General features: G+C 41.1%; 1 protein-coding gene and 1 pseudogene across 1 annotated transcript in view; one reads left to right on the top strand and one right to left on the bottom strand.

Annotated features, from left to right (window-relative positions):
* The window catches only part of LOC129148813 (autism susceptibility gene 2 protein-like), a 523,371-nt gene that overhangs the window by 467,054 nt on the left and 36,120 nt on the right, over positions 1–20,197 (bottom strand). The gene's annotated exons all lie outside the window — the stretch shown is intronic.
* On the top strand, positions 1,236–2,308 carry LOC103286190 (heterogeneous nuclear ribonucleoprotein D-like; annotated as a pseudogene).

Here is a 20,197-nt window from a genome sequence, read left to right on the forward strand (position 1 = left end):
TCTTGCTATCTAACTTATATTCAGCTTCAACTCCTACCCCTTTCGCATAGCCCCCAATCTCCAATCACCCAAGCGTAGCAAACTGGCCCACTTTGGATAGCTGCAATTGTGCCTCTACATAAGACTGTGTGTGGAAGGAAAAGGGCAGAGAAATGAATAGAAAACAAATTTCATGGTATACTTCTTAGAAGACAAATGTTCCCTGTTCTTCCACCTTCCTTGCTAATTCCCAGGGATCCTCTCAGATTTTGCTGAATTATTGTTCCCCCAGGACAGGGTCAGATTCCCACTAGTATATACTGTCAAAGAGGCTATGATAATCCTGTTCGCCCCTCATCTAATTATAACTATCTGGCTATTGGTTCTGATTTTTATTTTCTTTAATAATTATATATTCCACTGGACAGCTCCATAGCATCAAGAACTCTTTGTAACTCACACATGTCACTGCTTAGCACCAAATAGTGCTTAATAGAAATGGTGATGCCAAAACCGGTTTGGCTCAGTGGATAGAGCGTCGGTCTGCGGACTGAAGGGTCCCAGGTTCGATTCCGGTCAAGGGCATGTACATTGGTTGCGGGCACATCCCCGGTGGGGGGTGTGCAGGAGGCAGCTGGTCGATGTTTCTCTCTCATCGATGTTTCTAGCTCTCTATCCCTCTCCCTTCCTCTCTGTAAAAAATCAATAAAATATATATATATAAAAAAAAAAAGAAATGGTGAATAAATGAGGAGTTACAAGTATGGGATCAGCCATGGGAAGGGGATAAAGTAACTTTTTGCTCACAGAACAGGGCAAAAAAACAAGCATACTGATGAAACTGACAACACGGCAAACCAAGGAGGCGCAACTAGACGGAGGGGTTTACTTTCCCATCTCCACTCTTCAATGGACCTGGGATGGTGTCACCTACTGAAGCACAAAGCTCTGTGTAACAGACAAAAAAAGGAAGTAGTTTGGAACCTAGCTCCTTGAGCTATAGAAGCACAGCATACCAAACGTTAAGGTGGTTTGTCAGAAGCCTCACTGCTCCCCAAATACCTTTTTTTTTTTTAAATGTTTCCAGGTTACTCAGGAAAACTAAAGAGGGCCAAGGTATCTGAAAGTCTGAGACAAACTGTAAATAGGTTAAAAAAAAATAAAAAGGCTGAGTCTCTAACAGCACCCTGTAAACTCATAGAAGACATTAACCCAGAGCTCAGCTCAGTGAGTGCCATGGAAAATGACCAATTTCCCTCTTCTGTCACAGTTTTAAATCCAGCTCCATACAAAGCTCTGCCACCCCTGCTGCTGAGACTGGCGACTAGGACTGCGCCCAGCACGCCCTGCCAAACAGCCATCACCGTGAAGAACATGAATGAGTACAGCAACACAGAGGAATTCGCAGAGGAATCTCCAAGATCAACGTGCACAAAAATCAGCAAGATGACGGTAAAATGTTTACTGTAGGCTTGAGCTGGGATGCAAGAAAGATCTGACTGAATATTTGTATGCATTTGGAAAAGTTGTAGACTGTACAATTAAAACAGATCCAGTCACTAGAAGATCAGGAGGATTTGGATCTGAGAGAGAATTATTGATCAGCTGCCCCCTGCACGCCCCATAATGGGGATCAAGCCCACAACCCGGGCATCTTTTCAAATATGCTGATAGTGGTGATAAGATTTTGAAACTGAAGGAATACAAACTAGATGGCAAACTGATAGACCTCCCAAAAGGGCCCATGCTTTAAAAGGGAAGGAACCCCCCAAGAAAGGTTTTTGTGGGTGGATTAAGACCAGTTACTTCTGAAGAACAAACTAAAAAATACTTTGGAGAGATTGAAAATATTGAACTTCCCTTAGATATAGCAACAAGTGAAAAAAGAGGTTATGTTTTATCACATATAAAGATGAAGAGGCAGTAAAGAAATTGTTAGAAAGCAGATATCATCAAATTGATTCTTGGAAGTGTGAGATCAAAGTTACAAAACCCAAAGAGGTATGCAGGCAGCAACAGCAACAATAAAATGAAGGAAGAGGTGCTGCAGCTGGTGGACGGGGAGGTACTAGGGGTCATGGACGAGGTCAGGGCCAAAACTGGAACCAAGAATATAATAACTATTATGATCAAGGATATGAAAATTACAATAGTGCCTATGGTGGTGATCAAAACTATAGTGTCTGTGGCGGCTATGATTATACTGGGTATAACTATGGGAACTATGAATATGGACAGAAATTATGCAGACTACAGTGACCAACAGAGTACTTACTGCAAGGCGTCTCGAGAGAGTGGCAATCATCAAAACAATTATCAGCCCCACTAAAAGAGGACACTAGAGAAAATAGAAGGAGATTGCTAAAGTAACCCATCTTGCAGGATGACACTGGAGATTGGTCTTCTGTTAATCTGAGTATTTTATAAAAGACTTTCTACTTTACAACTATATAGCTGCCAATTAGTTTTCTTGTTTTTACTTTGTCTTTTGCTATTATGAGTCTAAGTGAATTTGTGTTTATACAAATTTTATTTGTATGATTTCATGTTAAACCTCAAATGAATGCTTCCTTATGTGAAAAAAAAAAGAAAGAAAATGACAAATTTCCTAATTTCCAGAAGAGGTCCTGCTTATTTATTCCTTCCTGGGTACCAGCCTAAATGCAGCTCCTGCCTACTTATTTGAACCACCTTTGAGTGATTAAGGCCTTTCCCTAGTCATCCAACATAAATAGCACTGAACTGTTAATTAAAATCCACTATAAAAAAATGATAAACAACCAAATTCAGGTGCTGCATAATTTATTTACATTTATGTAACGCTTCCCCTGAGGAACTCAAGGCATTTCAGAAACTTAAAATCATCTAGCAGACATTAATCTTCACAAAACTCCCAGGAGAAAGAATTTAAGGAACCTAATGAATAATAGGTCACTTACCGTCATACATACATACCTATCTCATGAAAATCCAAGAGTGTCCCACTAAAAATCTGTGTAAGCCACAGATCTGAACTAATTCAAAAAACTATAAGTGATATTTTTCAGGAAACCATCCCAAAAAGAAGAAGAGTGATGACTGTTCTACTACACTGTGGAAAAATGTCATTAAACCTTCCCTTGCATGTTTTTATTCTGTAACAAAAAGGGAAAAAAATCCCATCTCACTCCACAGTTACATCTTCTAGATCTTCTAAAAAATATATCACCTTGTCCGGCCAGTGTGGCTCAGTGGTTGAGCGTGAACCTATGAACCAGGAGGTCGCGGTTTGATTCCCGGTCAGGGCACATGCCCAGGTTATGGGCTCGATACCCAGTGCGGGGCATGCAGGAGGCAGCCAATCAATGATTCTCTCTCATCATTGATATTTTTATCTCACTCTCATTCTCCCTTCCTCTCTGAAATCAATAAAATATATATATTTTTTAAAAATACACCACCTTGGTGTAAAAGAAAAAAAGAAGGAAATTTACCAAATTCTAATACTCATTGTTGTCCTGAATCACCTTGACCTAACTGCTCAAAGGAGAATCTGTATCCTATCTAATAAAAGAGTAATATGCAAATTGACCATCACTCCAAGACACAAGATGGCCACCCCCATGTGGTCAAAGATGGCTGCCCCCATGTGGATATAAGATGGCTGCCACAAGATGGCCTGCAGGGGAGGGCAGTTGTGGGCAGTTAGGGGTGACCAGGCCAGCAGAGGAGGGCAGTTGGGGGAGACCAGGCCAGCAGAGGAGGACAGTTTGGGGGGGACCAGGACTGCAGGGGTGGGCAGTTGGGTGGGACCAGGCCTGCAGGGGAGGGCAGTTGAGGGGGGCTAGGCCTGCAGGGGAGGGCAGTTGGGGTGGACCAGGCCTGCAGGGGAGGGCAGTTGGGAGCCACCAGGCCGGCAGGGGAGGGCAGTTAGGGGCAACCAGGCTGGCAAGAGAGGGCATTTAGGGGTGACCAGGCCCACAGGGGAGGGCAGTTAGGGGTGACAGGGCCAGCAGGGGAGGACAGTTAGGGGTGACCAGGCCTGCAGGGGAGGATAGTTAAAAGGGTGACCAGGCTGGCAGGGGAGGGCAGTTAGGGGTGGCCAGGCCAGCAGGGGAGGGCAGTTAGGGGCAATCGGGCCAGCCGGGAAGCAGTTAGGTGTTGATCAGGCTGGCAGGGGAGTGGTTAGGGTATGATCAGGCTGGCAGGCAGAAGCAGTTAGGGGCAATCAGGCAGAGGAAGACGAGCAGTTGGGAGCCAGCAGTCCTGGATTGTGAGAGGGATGTCCGACTGCCCTACGAGGATCGGGCCTAAACGGGCAGTCGGACATCCCTCAAGGGGTCCAGATTGGAGAGGGTGCAGACTGGGCTGAGGGACACCCCCCCCCCAATGCACGAATTTCATGCACCGGGCCTCTAGTTTTAAATAAATACCTCAGGCTTTCTAAGGCCTTCAGAGGTATTGGTAATGTTTTATTTCTTAAGCTTGGTGGTGAGTACGTGAGTTTGGGAATGATTTTTCTTCTTTAAATAATTTGTATAATATATACAATTTCTTTAGTGCTCCCCAGGAATTCTGTGCATACAGAACAGGAACCATGCTTTGGGAACCTGTGCAGGCTATATCAGAATCTCCTGGATACTTTACAAAGTAGAATCCCGCTAGGGGTTGAATGTGTCCCCTCAAGAAAGATATGAATGGGACTACATAAAACTAAAAAACTTCTGCACAGCAAAAGAAATCATCACCAAAACAAAAAGGCAACCAAACAAATGGGAGAAGATATTTGCAAACAATACTTCCAATAGGGGACTAATATCCAAAATACATAAAGAACTCATACAACTCAACAACAAAAATTTGAAAATGGTCATAGGACCTGAGCAGACACTTTTCCCAAGAAGACATGCAAATGACCAACAGAGACAGAAAAAGTTGTTCAATTTCACCAGCTATAAGGGAAATGCAAGTTAAAACCATAATGAGATAACACCTCAGATCTGTTAGAATGGCTATTATCAATAACACAAGAAATAAGAAGTGTTAGAGAGGATATAGAGAAAAGGGAACCCGCATACACTGCTGGTAGAAATGTAAATTGGTAAAGCCTCTATGGAAACAATATAAAGGTTCCTCAATAAAACTAAGAGAGCTACCATCTGACCCAGCAATCCCTGTTGGTATCTACCTGAAAGTTTTGAAAACACTTATTCATAAAGATATATGTATACCTATGTTCACTGCAGCATTATTCATAGCAGCCAAGACATGGAAACAACCTAAGTGTCCTTCAACCAATGATTGGATAAAGAAGACCCGGTACGTATATATAATAGAGTACTACTCAGCCATATAAAATGATGGATCTCGAGAGTATCATGCTAAGTAAAATAAATCAAACAATAAAGGACAAAAACTATATGAGTTCACTCATATGTGGAATGTAAAGCAGAAAGCAATAAATGAACAAATAAAACAAACTCATAGATACAGACGACAGTGTGGTGATTACCAAAGAGGAAGGGAATGGGGGGAGAGAAAGAGAGTAAAGGGGGTCAAATATATAGTAATGGACGGAGACTAGATTTGGGGAAATGAGCACACAATGCAATAAAATGATGATGAATTACAGAATTTTATACCTGAATCTTATGTTATTAACCAGTATTATCCCAATAAACTTAAATTTTTAAAAAAAGATATAGTGAAATCTTTGTGACCTTATTTGGAAACAGGGTTTTCTGTAATTCATTAAGATGAGGTCATATTGGAATAGGGTGAGCCCCTAATCCAATATGCCTGGTGTCGTAAGACAATGGCCATGTGAACACTGAGACACACTGGGAGAACACCAGATGAAGGTATTCACAAAGAAGGCAAAGATTAGAGCTAAGCAGCTGTAAAGCAAGGAACTACCAAAACCTGCCAAAGAGCTAGAAAGAGGCAAAGAAGGATTCCCTACAGGTTTTAGTGGGAGCACGGCACTGTTGACATGCTGATTTTCTGACTTCTAGCCTCCAACATTGTGCGAGAATGTATTTTTGTTGCTTTAAGCCACCCAGTGGGTGGTACTTTATTACAGTAATCCCTGTCCTAGGAAACTAATACAAACCCCGACTAAGAGTGGTGTTGGAAGTGCCTAACCATATATATATAATATGTAAATAGACCGCACAGCGGAAAAACCAAACAACCGAACAACCAGGCACTATGACGTGGGCTGACCGCCAGGGGGCACATGTGGAACATGTTGGGCATCAGCCACGGTGGATGGTGAAGCAGGTAAGTGGGGGCACCAGACCAAGGCAGGGTGCTGCTCGCTGTCATCAGGGCGAGCCTCTGGTGGTTACTGAAAATTCTTTGCTCCCACATGCCGTGGTCCTGCCAGACACTCGCACCTGCTGCCGGTGCCGGCCCCACTCGCACCCGCTACCAGAGCTAGAGCCACCACTCACACCCACTGCCAGCACCCAGCGCTGGCCCCAATGGCTCAGCCCCAATCGCTCCACCCCAATCGCTCGGCACCATCAGCGGGTGCAAGTGGTGGTTGCCAGCCCCGATCGCCCCTGAGGGCTTCTACACCTCCCCCTGCTCCTGAGGGGCGATCAGGGCAGCAGCTACCGCTCACACCCATGGCTGGCACCAGCCCCAATTCCTCCACACCGTCAGCAGGTGCAAGCGGGGCCAGCGCCATCAGTGCATGGGAGTGGCGGTGGCAGGAGTGGGGCTGCTGGCAGACAGGGGACCATAGTGGGAGGGGCTGGGCTGGGGCATGGAGGATGGGCCAAGACCCGCCCCTATGCCCACAGTTCCTTTCAAGGTACACGAATTCGTGCACTGGGCCACTAGTCAAGATATAATTTTGAGAAGTCTGCTGCAGGTTCTAGAACCCTAAGAACATTTGTGCAGTAAAGACCTCTAAATAACCACAATGTTTTGAAGATAAAAAACTAAGTTTCATAATGAATCTAAAATTCTCATCACTAAAATAGTAAACTGTTATTTGGAAGTGGCAATATTTTAGAAATACAATGAAATTAATTGCAAAAGAAATGAGACATAATAAGACAGATATGTTTTTAAGTGAATAGAGAAGAGAATTCAGGGACTAAAAGGGAGTATAAAAAAAGAAAGGTAACCTGGCCTCCTGGTTCTGTAAAAAGAGATAGGAAATGACCTCAGACATACATTGCTGCCCAAGTAAGTTTTAAAGGAATTGTCTCTGAAACTTTCCCTACTGGTCTCAGTTCCTATTGTTTAATTAAAAGGTTCAAGAGAACCCTGACCTGTGCCAGGTTTGGTATAACCTTATTTGCAAAGAGCCAATATTTGGAGGAAAGTAGTGAGGAAAAAGCTATCTGGTTCCACTCTCCATCCATCCATCCTTTTAAGTGTCTGACTATAATCCATAGCAGACATACTTAGCAAACTTTAAAATACAGACTCTCAACATTTTTACAATTAAGTCACTCTGAAATGTCATGAAAAGCAATCTAGTCCCATTAAAATCTTCACACTCTCATTAAAAAAGCACTTACAGACTTGAAAATGTTCCTAATACATTATTTAAAAGACACAAGATGTACAGTGACTAAAATCCTTGTATAAGAAAGAATAGTAGCAGCCTACTTTTTAAAAAAATGTGCAAATTTGTATCATAATTGGGTAATTGGCAAACTGCAGGTAGCAGTCAGGTTGCAATATACTGGTTTTAAAGATGCTTGGGGACCTCTCATTCCTCTGAAATTCCAGTCCACCCAGGAACGATACATATCAAATCTTAGTTTAGTTAATGGTCCCTCCTTCCTTCCTTCCAGGATTTCAAGCCCAGGAAATGGGGAGGGGGAAGAGTGTAGAGGGGAAAAATCCAGACCATATCAGCAGACACCACCATGCCACTAGTCATTTCTATCAAGTCCTGACCTCTAGTCCATTTGGTCTCCTCCCTTTCAATTAAGGGTCATTGCTATTTATGTGTTGCCATTCAGGGAACTAAATGTGTTTTCATAGGCCCTAAATCCCTAAGGGAACAGCAAGAGCCCCAGGCTGGAAGTCTCTTTTCCACTCCTCTCTTTCCCTAGCCTCCCAAAAAAACCCATACAATCCACCTTTAAGTAGGAAACTGAGCTTTGAACAGTGACTGAGTCTGACACTTGACTCCTAATGCAACTATACAATCTCTTCAAAGCAGAGATGACACATGGGAGAATGGGGGACAACAGCAGGAGGGGCGGGGGGAGGTATTTCAGGCTGACTGCAATGGGTTTCACAGATTTAAATTTGTTTAGTGTTTCTTCCAATGAAATTCCTGAAAATGTTGAGTTTGTATAAAAGATAAGATTTATGACTCCTGTTTCCTTCCTCTAATTACATGTCAGTGCAAAAAGCTCTCAGCCTCCAAATCTATAAAATGAAAGGGATGGACTTCTTAAAATTTAAGATCCTCCCTCTAAATCACTTGTGAGTTCTTAAGTTGCAATGAAATGCCAGGTCAAAATATATATACATATATATCTATATCTGTCTATATATATATAGATATATACATATATATATAGATATACACACACACACACACACACACACACACACACACACACACATGACTTTTACTGCTTGATAATTTTGACTGCAATTATTAAAAACAAATTTTATATGACTTAGAAATATTTTTTAAACACCTGATCAGGAATTCAAGTTTTGTTTTCAAGCAGAAGGAAGACAGTGATTTTTTGTTTTGTTTTGTTCCTTTCCCACCCCTATAATCTTACTCACTTCTACTATATCATGATACCATTGCTGGTATGAAAAATGAAAAAGAATAAATGTAACATTTCAATCTTTTCTCTACAATTAGTCAAATTGACAATCAATAAGCACCTATTATGTGCTTGGAGCTTTATATAATTATTGCATTCTTTTTAGATAGATGTCAATATCCCAATTTCACCAAGAGGAAACCTAGAGAGATAAAGCAAGTTTATCACAGTCAGAAAAGAAGAAAACTGGGGGAATACTGAGACCTCTACATCTCAACCTACGAATGAATAAATGAACAAACAAACAAATGACAAACAACTGAATTTCAAAAGTTTAAAAAAAAATAAAACTCAGGAATAAGAAATTAAGAATTCACTGTGTAAGTTTCTACCATTGAGGCTTTTTTAAAGCAACATTTTGTTTTCATTAAATGTTCCTGTTTAATAATCGGACACTGAAAAACCAAGGGCATTATGTTTTGGATCATCATTTTGCCCAGAAAGAAAAAAGTCTAGGAATCCTCTACACATAGCTATGACTAAAGGTGAGCAAAGAATGGGAATGGTTGCCCTGACTGGTTTGGCTCGGTGGATAGAGCGTCGGCCTGTGGACTGGAGGGGCCCAGGTTCGACTTCGGTCAAGGGCATGTACCTTAGTTGCGGGCAAATCCCCAGTGGGGGTGTGCAGGAGGCAGCTGATCGATGTTTCTCTCTCATCGATGTTTCTAACTCTCTATTCCTCTCCCTTCCTCTCTGTAAAAAATCAATAAAATATATTTTTTAAAAAAAAGAATGGGAATGGTTGCAATTAAACACCTGCTCAATGGCTGCCAGGGGGTCACTGCCATCCTGCAATCTTTGCACTTAGTTGCTATCTCTTGCTTTTGATACACACAGAATAAGAGGATGGTGGGGAAGGGAAGACTGTCTTAGCTCGGGCTGCCATACTGAAATACCATAGACTGGGTAGGCTTAACAACAAACATTTATTTTCTCAGTTCTGGAGGCTATAAGGCTAAGATCAAGGTGCCAGAATGGTCAGTCTCTGATGAGAGTTCTCTTCCTGGCTTATAGACTGTCACTGTCTCTCTCTAACTTCACATGGCAAGGGCAAAGACACAGGGTGCCTCTTTTTATAAGAGTACCAATCCCAACATGAGGGCTCAGTCCTCATGTCTCATCTAAATCTAATAATCCCCCAAAGGCTTCATCTCTAAATAGCATCACATTGGGGGTAGGCCTTCAATACATGAATGGAGGTACATAATTCAGTCTATGGTAGGGAATTTCTTCAAATTAAGTCAATGCTACTACTGGAGTGTTGGAGGGAAGCAAAAGATTGAAAAGGCCTCAAATCTTGCTTTCACCTCTATCTGATGAGAGCTTAATACAAAAACACCACAGGACCCAGCCAGCATGGCTCAACGGTAGAGCATCGACCTATGAACCAGGAAGTCACAGTTCAATTCCCATAGGGGCAGATGACCAGGTTGCAGGCTCGATCCCCAGTGTGGGGTGTGCAGGAGGCAGCTGATCGATGTTTCTCTCTCATCACTGTTTCTAACTCTCTCTTCCTCTCCCTTCCTCTCTGAAATCAATAAAGATGTATTTAAAATATATATGGCTAGAAGCTTTACTGAACAGAAGTATTTTCAGTCAGTCAATGGTTATTGAGGTTCTACTATAAAGATATTTAAGCACAAATGCAAAAGAAGAAACAAACAAAAAATTTTAATTATGGTTTCTATCTTTCATCGGTGTGGCTGACAAGTTCTTAAGGTGGTCCCCGTGATCCTCACCTCCAGGGGTCCATGCCCTTCCCTTGTATGATCCTCTCTCCTTGGGTGTGGGAGAAATCTGTGACTTGCCTCTAACCTCTTGGATACAGCTAAGATGACAGATATTCATGATTACATGACAAAAGACTGTGGTATCTGCCTTGTTTTCTCTCTGGTTGGCTATGAGAAAGTGAGCAACCATGTGAGAGAACCTCACGTGACAAGAAACTATGGGCAGCCTCCAGGAGCAGAGAGGCCCTAGACAGCAAGAAAATAAGGCCCTCAGTTCTACAGCTGCAAGGAAATAAATTCCAACAACAACCTGAGTGAGCTGGGGAGCAGACCCTTCCCCAGATAAGCATTCAGATGAGACTCCAGCCCTGGGCAACATCATCTTGACTGAAGCCTTGAAAAGAAACCAACTAAGCCTGGCTGGTGTGGCTCAGTTGGTTGAACATCATCTCATGCAACAAGAGGTCACTGGTTCAATTCCTGGTCAGGGCACATGCCTGGGTTGCAGGCTCAATCCCCAGTGGGGCATGCAGGAGGCAGCCAATTGATGATTCTCTCTCATCAATGTTTCTTTCTCTACCTCTCCCTCTCTATATAAAAGTAATGAAAACATTAAAAAAAAAAAAAAAAGAACTCAACTAAGCTGTGCTCACAGAAACTGTAAGATAATAAATGTGTTATTTTAAGCCACAAAAACTTTACATTTGTGGTAATACTGTTATACAACAGTAGATAACTAATACAAGGTAATTTTCTTGAATGTACCATTTAAAATTTTTAAATTCTCCTTTCCTTCAGAAATCAACAATTGCCTTGGAGTATGTGGAGAAGGAAATAGGGATATTGTTAATCTTTCAAGGAAAAGAACAGGAAGGAGCCTAAAATAAATGCCTGGAATTGTCTAATCACAGAGCTATTCATAATCAGAATGTTATCAAATCTAACTATTGAGGGCACTGAAATTCAGAAAGATTCAGTGACATATCCAAGGATACACAGTGTATTCATGTAAAAGCTGGGAGCCATCTTCCTATACACAAGGCTTTTCCACCCAAGGCAATTTCTTGTCTCAACTCTAAATGAAAACACTCAAAATGTATCTATCAAGTACAATTCTTCCTAGATTGAGGATGGCAAACCCAACCAAATATTTCTTTTGCAATTAAGACTTCGCAGCACCTCACTGAATATAGTTATGTATATGGTCTATGTAGAAAAATGGGATGAATTTGTCCTGATTCATGTATATGAACAAACTGCTTAACTGTTTTTCCTTTTTTTCTTTTTGTCTCCCCTCCAAAATAAAAATAAATAAATAACCTAAGAACTGAAGCCTTTTGAGAGTCCTGGGTAATTTGGTTTTACTACATAACAAGCCGTGTTACTGCTCCAAAATGGGTTGAGGGAGGGAATAGGGGAACTAAACGAACAAAGCCATTTAACCTAAAAATGTATCCACTTTTAAAGCTTCTCCATGGAAGTGAATCCTCCCCAGATAATCATGGAATGTCAGCATTAAAAGAGATTGTGCTAGTTCTGGAAGGTTAAGTAACTTATCCAAGGTCACAAAGAAAATTAACTACAAAATCAAGTTAGGTTACCTTCCAGTTTAGTTATTTCCATTGCACCATATTGAGAATCAGTCCACCCCCTCAACTGTGTATGGCTACAAATACTTTAAAGGGGAATCTCCTCATCAATCAACACCTTGACCTTGGGCATCAAATACAACCACTAGTAGTGGATAGAATACCAAACTGAACTTATTCTTAGGATATTCCAAATGAAATGCAGGACATAAGAGAAAGGTCCTGCAAAAACTAATGACTATAAAACATTTATGTGAAATAAAAACACTTCATGGTATGCAATTGTTGAGCTTCTACAAAAAAGGGAATTGAATTATTTAGACTGAGTCATATTCAGGCATTCAAGGAGGGGGAAGCTAGGGGGGCCGGGGGGGGGATAAAAGAAGCCATACTCTTAATAACACTACCATCTTCTCAATCTATGTTTTGTATAAACCCATTTTTATTTACTGAATTTACTTAAAGTGAGTTAGTTAACTTTCATAGTTCCCACGCTTGTCTAAACGAAACAATCAGTGTGCACTGTGGATTTTGGTACATGCTGTGCCTGCAAGGCCCTGGAGATATAGGGACATAGGCCAATGGACAGGGGTGTAAGCAAGGCTCTGACTACAGATGATAAGATTAATTCTAGAGCAAGGAAAGAATCCAGAAGCCTAGTCATCTGAGTTTTGATGTATGAGTAGAACATAGTCTAGAGCAGTGGTTCTCAACCTTTCTAATGCCTCGACCCTTTAATACAATTCCTCATGTTGTGGTGACCCCCCAACCATAAAATTATTTTTGTTGCTACTTCATAACTGTAATTTTGCTACTATTAATGAATCGTAATGTAAATATCTGTGTTTTCCGATGGTCTTAGGCTCTACAGCAGCGGTTCTCAACCTGTGGGTCGCTAGCAGGGTCGCCTAAGACCAGTGATGGCGAACCTATGACACCCGTGTCAGCACTGACACACGTAGCCATTTCTGATGACAAGCGGCGGCCGCATGTCCAGGATGAAACATTTGCTGCTCCTGAAGATGAAACATTTGCGACTAGAGTCTTGGAGTTAAACTCTAACTCCAAGACTCTAGTCGCAAATGTTTCATCCACCCCTATTAGACACTCTGTGCCGGAGGTCTGTAGGCCAAAACAACAGAAGTCCAGCACAGAGCATCTAGTTCTTAGATGCCGGGATCTTTGCCCTCACTTCCACCGGCAGAGCAGGGAGCAGCGGAACGCAGCAGGGGACGCATCTCTGGGGGCCCTGCCATTACCAGTAACCAAATAACAGTTAACCACAGCAACCATTATCTACTGTTCTGGGGTGTCATGGATTTCTAATCCATCATTACTGAGATAAGTGACGGGGAGGCTGGGAGAGGCGAGGGTTTGTGGAGTGCTATGGGTGCCGTTTCCCGCCATTAGAAATAGCGGCAGCCATTTTAATTCACGTAAGGAACACCATCTTGCTCCATAGTGCAGACTCCATTTCACCACTATTACTGTTGTGCATCCTTATTAACCCCTATTTCTGCTTATTAACCCTGCCCTTTCCTAAAAGACAGTTATATGCACCATTTTGTGGTTAGTTAACCCCTAATTGCCTGCAGGCCTAACAAGCTATCTATAATTCTATTTTCTGTCACTGCCCCCCTGATGGAGAACCCAAAAAATAAAAACACTAAGGTTAAGTAAAGGAAGTGGTAGTAGAAGTGGCCGACCCTTTCAAGAGACATGGACCAAGATGTATGGCTTTATAGAAAAAATGGCAGATCATTTTGCGTTCTATGTACTGAAATGGTAGTAAGCAGAACATGGAATATAAATAGACATTTTGAAAGTAATCATTCCCAGCTCTTGGAAAAAAGTGAGGATGAAAGGAAGGAATACATTTCCAGGCAGCTACACCTTTATAAGAGCCAATCTAATTCCATCCTTAAATTTATGAAAGGCTCTACAAATTTAACATCTGCAAGTTTGAGCATTGCTCACTCTATAGCTCAGCATGGAAAAGCACTCAGTGAGGGAGAATTTATTAAAGAAACTCTCCTAAGATGTGCACTAGTTCTATTTCACGATATGCAGAATAAAGATGCAATTATTAAGAGAATATCTGAGTTACCACTCAGTAGAAATATCATAAAAGACCGAATAATGAGACTGAACACAAACGTACAACATCAATTAAAGAGAGACATAAGGAAGTGTAAATGTTTTTCGATCTCTCTTGATGAAACTACTGATGTCACATCACATGCTCAGTTGGCCATTATTGGTCGATATTCTGATGGTCTCACAATGAGAGAAGAGTTGATAAAGTTAGTATCAGTGTCAACAAGTAAATCAGGAAGCGAAATATGTAAGGTTGTTATACAAACATTTCGTGACCTAAGCATTGATATCTCTAAAGTTGTGTCAGTGACGACAGATGGGGCACCAAATATGGTGGGGGAAAAAGTCGGATTTGTCAAATTGTTTACAGAAGCTATTGGACATCCGATTGTGCCTTTTCATTGTATTATCCATCAGGAGGCTTTATGTGCCAAGGCAGGATTCACCGACTTAAACGACTTAATGTCAGTTGTTACAAAAATAGTTAATGTAATAGCTGCTCGCCCCCTTCATAAGCGAGAATTTTCGGCACTTTTACTGGAGGTTGATTCCACCTACAGTGGACTGCTGATATACAATAATGTAAGATGGCTGAGCTGAGGCAAAGTTCTTGAGCGCTTTGTGGAGTGCTTTGAAGAAATTAAGGTATTTCTTGACAATAAGGATCTGGGAAATTTTCCTCAGCTTAATGATGATAAGTGTGTCAACACCCTGATGTTTTTTACAGATCTCTCTGTTCATATTAATGAACTGAACTTAAAGTTACAAGGTTTTGGCAAAAGTATTGACGTCATGTTTGGATACATAAAAGCTTTTGAAAGTAAAGTTAAAATTTTCAAGCGAGATGTAGAAACTAAAACTTATAAGTATTTTCCTCGAGTAACAAAGTATTTTGAGAAGGCCAGTGCAGCTGTACAAAATGAAATGGAACTCTTGTATATGAAGTACCAGCATGTTTTAGACTCATTACTTGACCAGTTTAGTGATAGATTTAGTCAATTTAGAAGTCTAGAACAGACCATGAAAATAATTAAGTATCCTGATGTAGTAGTCTACAGTAGTTTGGAATTAAATGGTTTCCAATGGATGCAAATTGATGATTTGGAGATGCAACTTGCAGAATTTCAAGACAGTATCTGGGCTCAGGTGTTTGTCAACTTGAGGTCAAAGCTTGAGAATCTGGAAAGGTGCCGCTTGGAGAATCAAGAGGAGTGCCACTACGAACAGGAAATTTGGAGTGCCTGGAACCGACTACCAGACACTTTTAGTACCCTGAAAAATATAGCAATGGCTTTACTCACAATTTTTCTCTCTACATACTTTTGTAAGGCCTTATTCTCAGCGTTAAATAATATCAAAACCAACAAAAGAAACAGATTGACAAATGAAGTTAGTAGCGCTTGCTTGGGCCTAAAGTGTACAACATACCAACCTTCAATTGAAGATTTAGCCAATGAAATTCAGCAAAAAAAAGTCACTAATAGGCAGGTTAGTTAAAGAATTCCCCCTCCCCCTCACTTATCTTAGTTCACGGCACCCCACACAAGCTAAATAATATCAAGACCAACAAAAGAAACCGACTGACGGATGAACAAAGAAGTCACTAAGCAGTTTTAGTTTTTGGTTTATTAAATACAATTATATATAACAATTAAACATTTATGTTATTTAAACTATAAATATCGCGAAATAATGTTTTTTTCCTCAAAGTGACACACTACCTGAGTTATGCTCAGTTTTTTGGTGAAGTTTGACACACCAAGCTCAAAAGGTTGCCCATCACTGCCTAAGACCATCGGAAAACACATATATTTACATTACGATTCATAACAGTAGCAAAATTACCGTTATGAAGTAGCAACGAAAATAATTTTATGTTTGGGGTCACCACAACATGAGGAACTGTATTAAAGGATCGCGGCATTAGAAAGGTCGAGAACCACTGGTTGGCAAACCGCGGCTCGCGAGCCACATGCAGCTCTTTGGCCCCTTGAGTGTGGCTCTTCCACAAAATACCACATGCGGGCGCGCACTGTCAGTGCGATTGAAACTTCATGGCCCATGCGCAGAAGTCGGTTTTCGGCTCTCAAAAGAAATTTCAATCGTTGTACTGTTGATATTTGGCTCTGTTGACTAATGAGTTTGCCGACCACTGGTCTAGAGGCTCTAGAGGGGATCCAGCTAATATGGTTTTGGCTTATTATATAAACAGTAACCCTGTTCTAAATTGGGGGGAAAATACCATTCCTTCCTCTGTCCTATTTCTGTTCATTACTCATTTGAGTTCTTTATTGCTATAATCTGTTTACCTGTCTTTTTCCTCCACTGGACAGCCAGCTCCTTAAGGAGCACATACAACACAGCCTTTGACAGAAATTAAAACTCTACCATTCAACTTCCATAACGGTAAAACAACTATTCGATCACTTGGAACTTCCATTAATCTCTGTACCATCTAACCTTAAATCTCCAATGAAGCACAGACAGTAATTTTTTAAAGGGAAAAAAAAAAACCTACAGTCTAGCACGTCTTCACACAGAGCTGACAGAAGCAGTGCTTAACACGTAAGTTCCATCACTGTGTAATTAATTATTCTTAGCTAATGTTGCTGCTTTGATTTATTCCATATTACTACTCTCTATACCAACCTTTCCCTTTCACAGGTCACAATTCTGCAGGATATTAAGAACTATTCTCTGGGGGAATAGAATGAATAGGATTCTGAGTTCAAATAAGTTTGGAAAATGTTTGGTTAAACAAAGTCATTTTAAGGCAGACAACTCAGTGCTTTCAATGTGCTACTATTAAAGTGAATTTCCAAGAAAGAAATGTAGTATTTATGGGTCTTTCACTTAGCCTCAGAGCATCTTGGTTTCATTCTTCTACACAAGGTGAGAAATACTTTCTGGGAAATTTATTCAAGTTAACAGCATTTACCGGCTGAAGAAAACAATAAATCACAGTGGGAAATCTTCAGTAAATATAAGCAAGACTGACAAGTGGATTCATTGTTTCATTCATACAACCAGTATTTACTGAGCCCTGCCCTATAAAAGAGACAAAGGCCCTGCACTCACAGAGCTTAAATCCAGTGGAAGGGAAGAATGCCCTCCGTCCCCAGCTTGGGAGATAAAGAAGTCTTTCTAGTCTCCTTGAGGCTGGACACTAGTTCTTTTATAGCCCCAAGCACCTGGTGGGTGTTCTGTAAATAACTGCTAGCAGCCTGATCACAGTAAAGTCTGTAGACATTTTCCAAATTCCCATGAAAATCAATCAAAACAGTAATAAAATGGACTGCTGACATCCATGTTTGGTTATTTGATCATGTGGATAAACTTCTATAAAGATACTCATTTTGAAGAATAATTATTCAAGACAAGACCTAGGAGGTGCCCTAGAAATCATCCACTTTACCCCCTTGAATTTCCTGAGAGGAAACTGAGGCCAAAGAGGTTAGTCAGGTGCTTGACCAAGATCATATTGGCTGTGCCAAACTTGGCGGCTTCGTTGGTTGGAGTGCTGTCCCGTATACACACACATACACACACACACACACACACACACACACACGCGCGCGCGCACACACGCACACGCACACAAGGGTGTGGGCTGGGTTCCGGGTCAGGGCATAAACCTAGGCTTCGGGTTTGATCCTTGGTTGGAGCTCATAAGGAGAGCAACCAATTGATATCTCTCTCTCTCTCTCTCTCTCTCTCTCTCTCTCATCAATAAACATGTCCTCAGGCGAGGATTAATTTTTTTAAACAGGGTCATACAGGCTGCAAGAGATGGCAAAGACAGCAATGCAGCTGCAAAAGGCCGTGACCATCTGCCACCTGGGGCTTCTCTCCAACTAACAACCCACTGCTTTCTTAAAAAGGTAAGAAGTTATTTCCTCAGTGACAATTCTCTAAGTACTGTCACAACACAGCTATCATCTTGATCATATCCAAACCCACCTTTATAGAATCATGGAATAACCTGGGCAACCAGGAAAAATGAGCAGCAGGGTAGCCTTTGGGTGCCTTTGGGCACAACAACAGGTTTCAAGCCAACAAAACATCAAAGAGTATGCTCTTCTGAAGACGGATTATAATAAATACTTCAAATATGATCAGAAAATTAAAAGCCTAGCAGAGTCAGTCCTAGGTTCAGCCCACAGAGTGCTCTCTGTAACCTGCTGAATGACCCTGGACCACAAGCTAATTCTTTCTCCATCTAGAAGGGCTTGGACTAGAGGTTATGAGGCCCCTTAGGGTCTCCAATTCTATGATTTTGCTTGATTTATGTCAGCAACAAAGAATTTGTCATCCTCCTCTTGGGCTACAACCAGTTTTGTTCTTTTTTGAGGCAGGATCTGCTACATTTGCATCAAGTACTGAATGTTACAGGACATAAAATAGGTAAGTACTCTCTAGGTACATTTTATTATACTTCCCTATCATTTAACATACAATAAAGAGATGTACTATGAAATATTATGGAACCTAAGAGTACATTATCCCAGACTGGTCTAACTACCATGGTGTCTAATTCCTAGAACTTATAATTTTAATAAAACTCTGTGATAATTCACTAAGAAGGGGAAAAGAAAAAAGTCACCGGAAAAAAACTGAAATACAGAAATGTTAAAACTTCTCTTTAATTCCCCTTTTCTCCTGGTTTACCAACTTTTGCTGCAGACATTATTTAGAACTGGCAAACTGAAAAGTTCCAAACAGAAACTGTATTCAGAGGCTGCTTTCCACCAGAAAACAGACACATCTGCACCCCACTGTGAATCAAATCACAGGTAGGCCAAAGGGCAATACCTGGGCCCTGGGAAAAGCTTTTGCTTCACCTGCCTCAATTCATGGCTAAATTCCTCATTTCCGGGACAGGTGAGATCTCCAATAAGAGGTCAATTCAATGCATTTTGACATCCAAATGGCAATACTGCTGCGAGTAAATTAAAACATCTACTGAGAATGAAATTGGAGAGGTGAAAATATTAGAGAAAGAAAAAAAAAAAAACATGCGTATTGAATTTTAACAAAAACTGAGGCTGGTATCACCAGAGGAGAAAAATAGGAATTAAGGAAGCTGCACTGCATATGAAATGAGAATTTTACAACTGGTTTTAAAAGTAATCGTAAAAAGTACCATCCTGGAAAAAAATCCTAGTACTATAACAATCTGGGCCATACACTGATAAGAGAACTCCAACTTCTGCTTGATCATTAACTTGCTCTTGAGCAAGATGTTACTTAATCTTTCTGAGCCTCAGTTTCCTCGGCTACAAAATTGGGGTGGGGGTATCCCAGATATTCTAAAAGATTTTTTTTTTTAATCTTAACTCTCCTGCAAATCTATACTATTCATCCAGTGAACAATGAACACCTGGCTATGTGTCCAACAGCATATACAACTTTCAGACACTGCAAATACAGAAAATAAGATTCAACACCGGCTCTTTGAGAATTCTGGCCTAGTGGTTTAGACAAGGAAAATATAGAACAAATGCAGTAGATACCCTAATACAAATTTAGACAAGGTGCTGTGATAGCTTCTCCAAGGCTACCCTAGATGGAGATGCCAGAGTTTATCTTTCTCCTTTAGTCATGGGTTAACAACCAATACATCCTTGGGCTTTGCCACCTCAGGAAGGTAATACATTTTGTCATAAACTGAGCCAAGCTATCCACTTCTTGTTTTGATTTTACATCTATATTCCTTAGGTTAGTCCTTATTCATATGAAAAATATTGTTTCAGAATTTTCCTTGAGGGAAAAATAAACCACTTCCATCTTACAAAACAGCTACTTGATTTTTATTCCATACCTTTACAAAAAAAATACCATTATTAAAATAATCAAACTCTATTAGACCACTAGAAGCCCGATGCACAAAGATTCGTGCAAAAATAGGCCTTCCTTCCCCTGGCTGCCGGCACGCAGCGGGCTCACTCCGGCAGCCTGTGCAGCGGCGGCAGCGGTGGCAAGCCCTGCGCGCTCCGGCGCTGCT

Source organism: Eptesicus fuscus, chromosome 4, assembly GCF_027574615.1.
Source record: "Eptesicus fuscus isolate TK198812 chromosome 4, DD_ASM_mEF_20220401, whole genome shotgun sequence".
Taxonomy (NCBI): domain Eukaryota; kingdom Metazoa; phylum Chordata; class Mammalia; order Chiroptera; family Vespertilionidae; genus Eptesicus; species Eptesicus fuscus.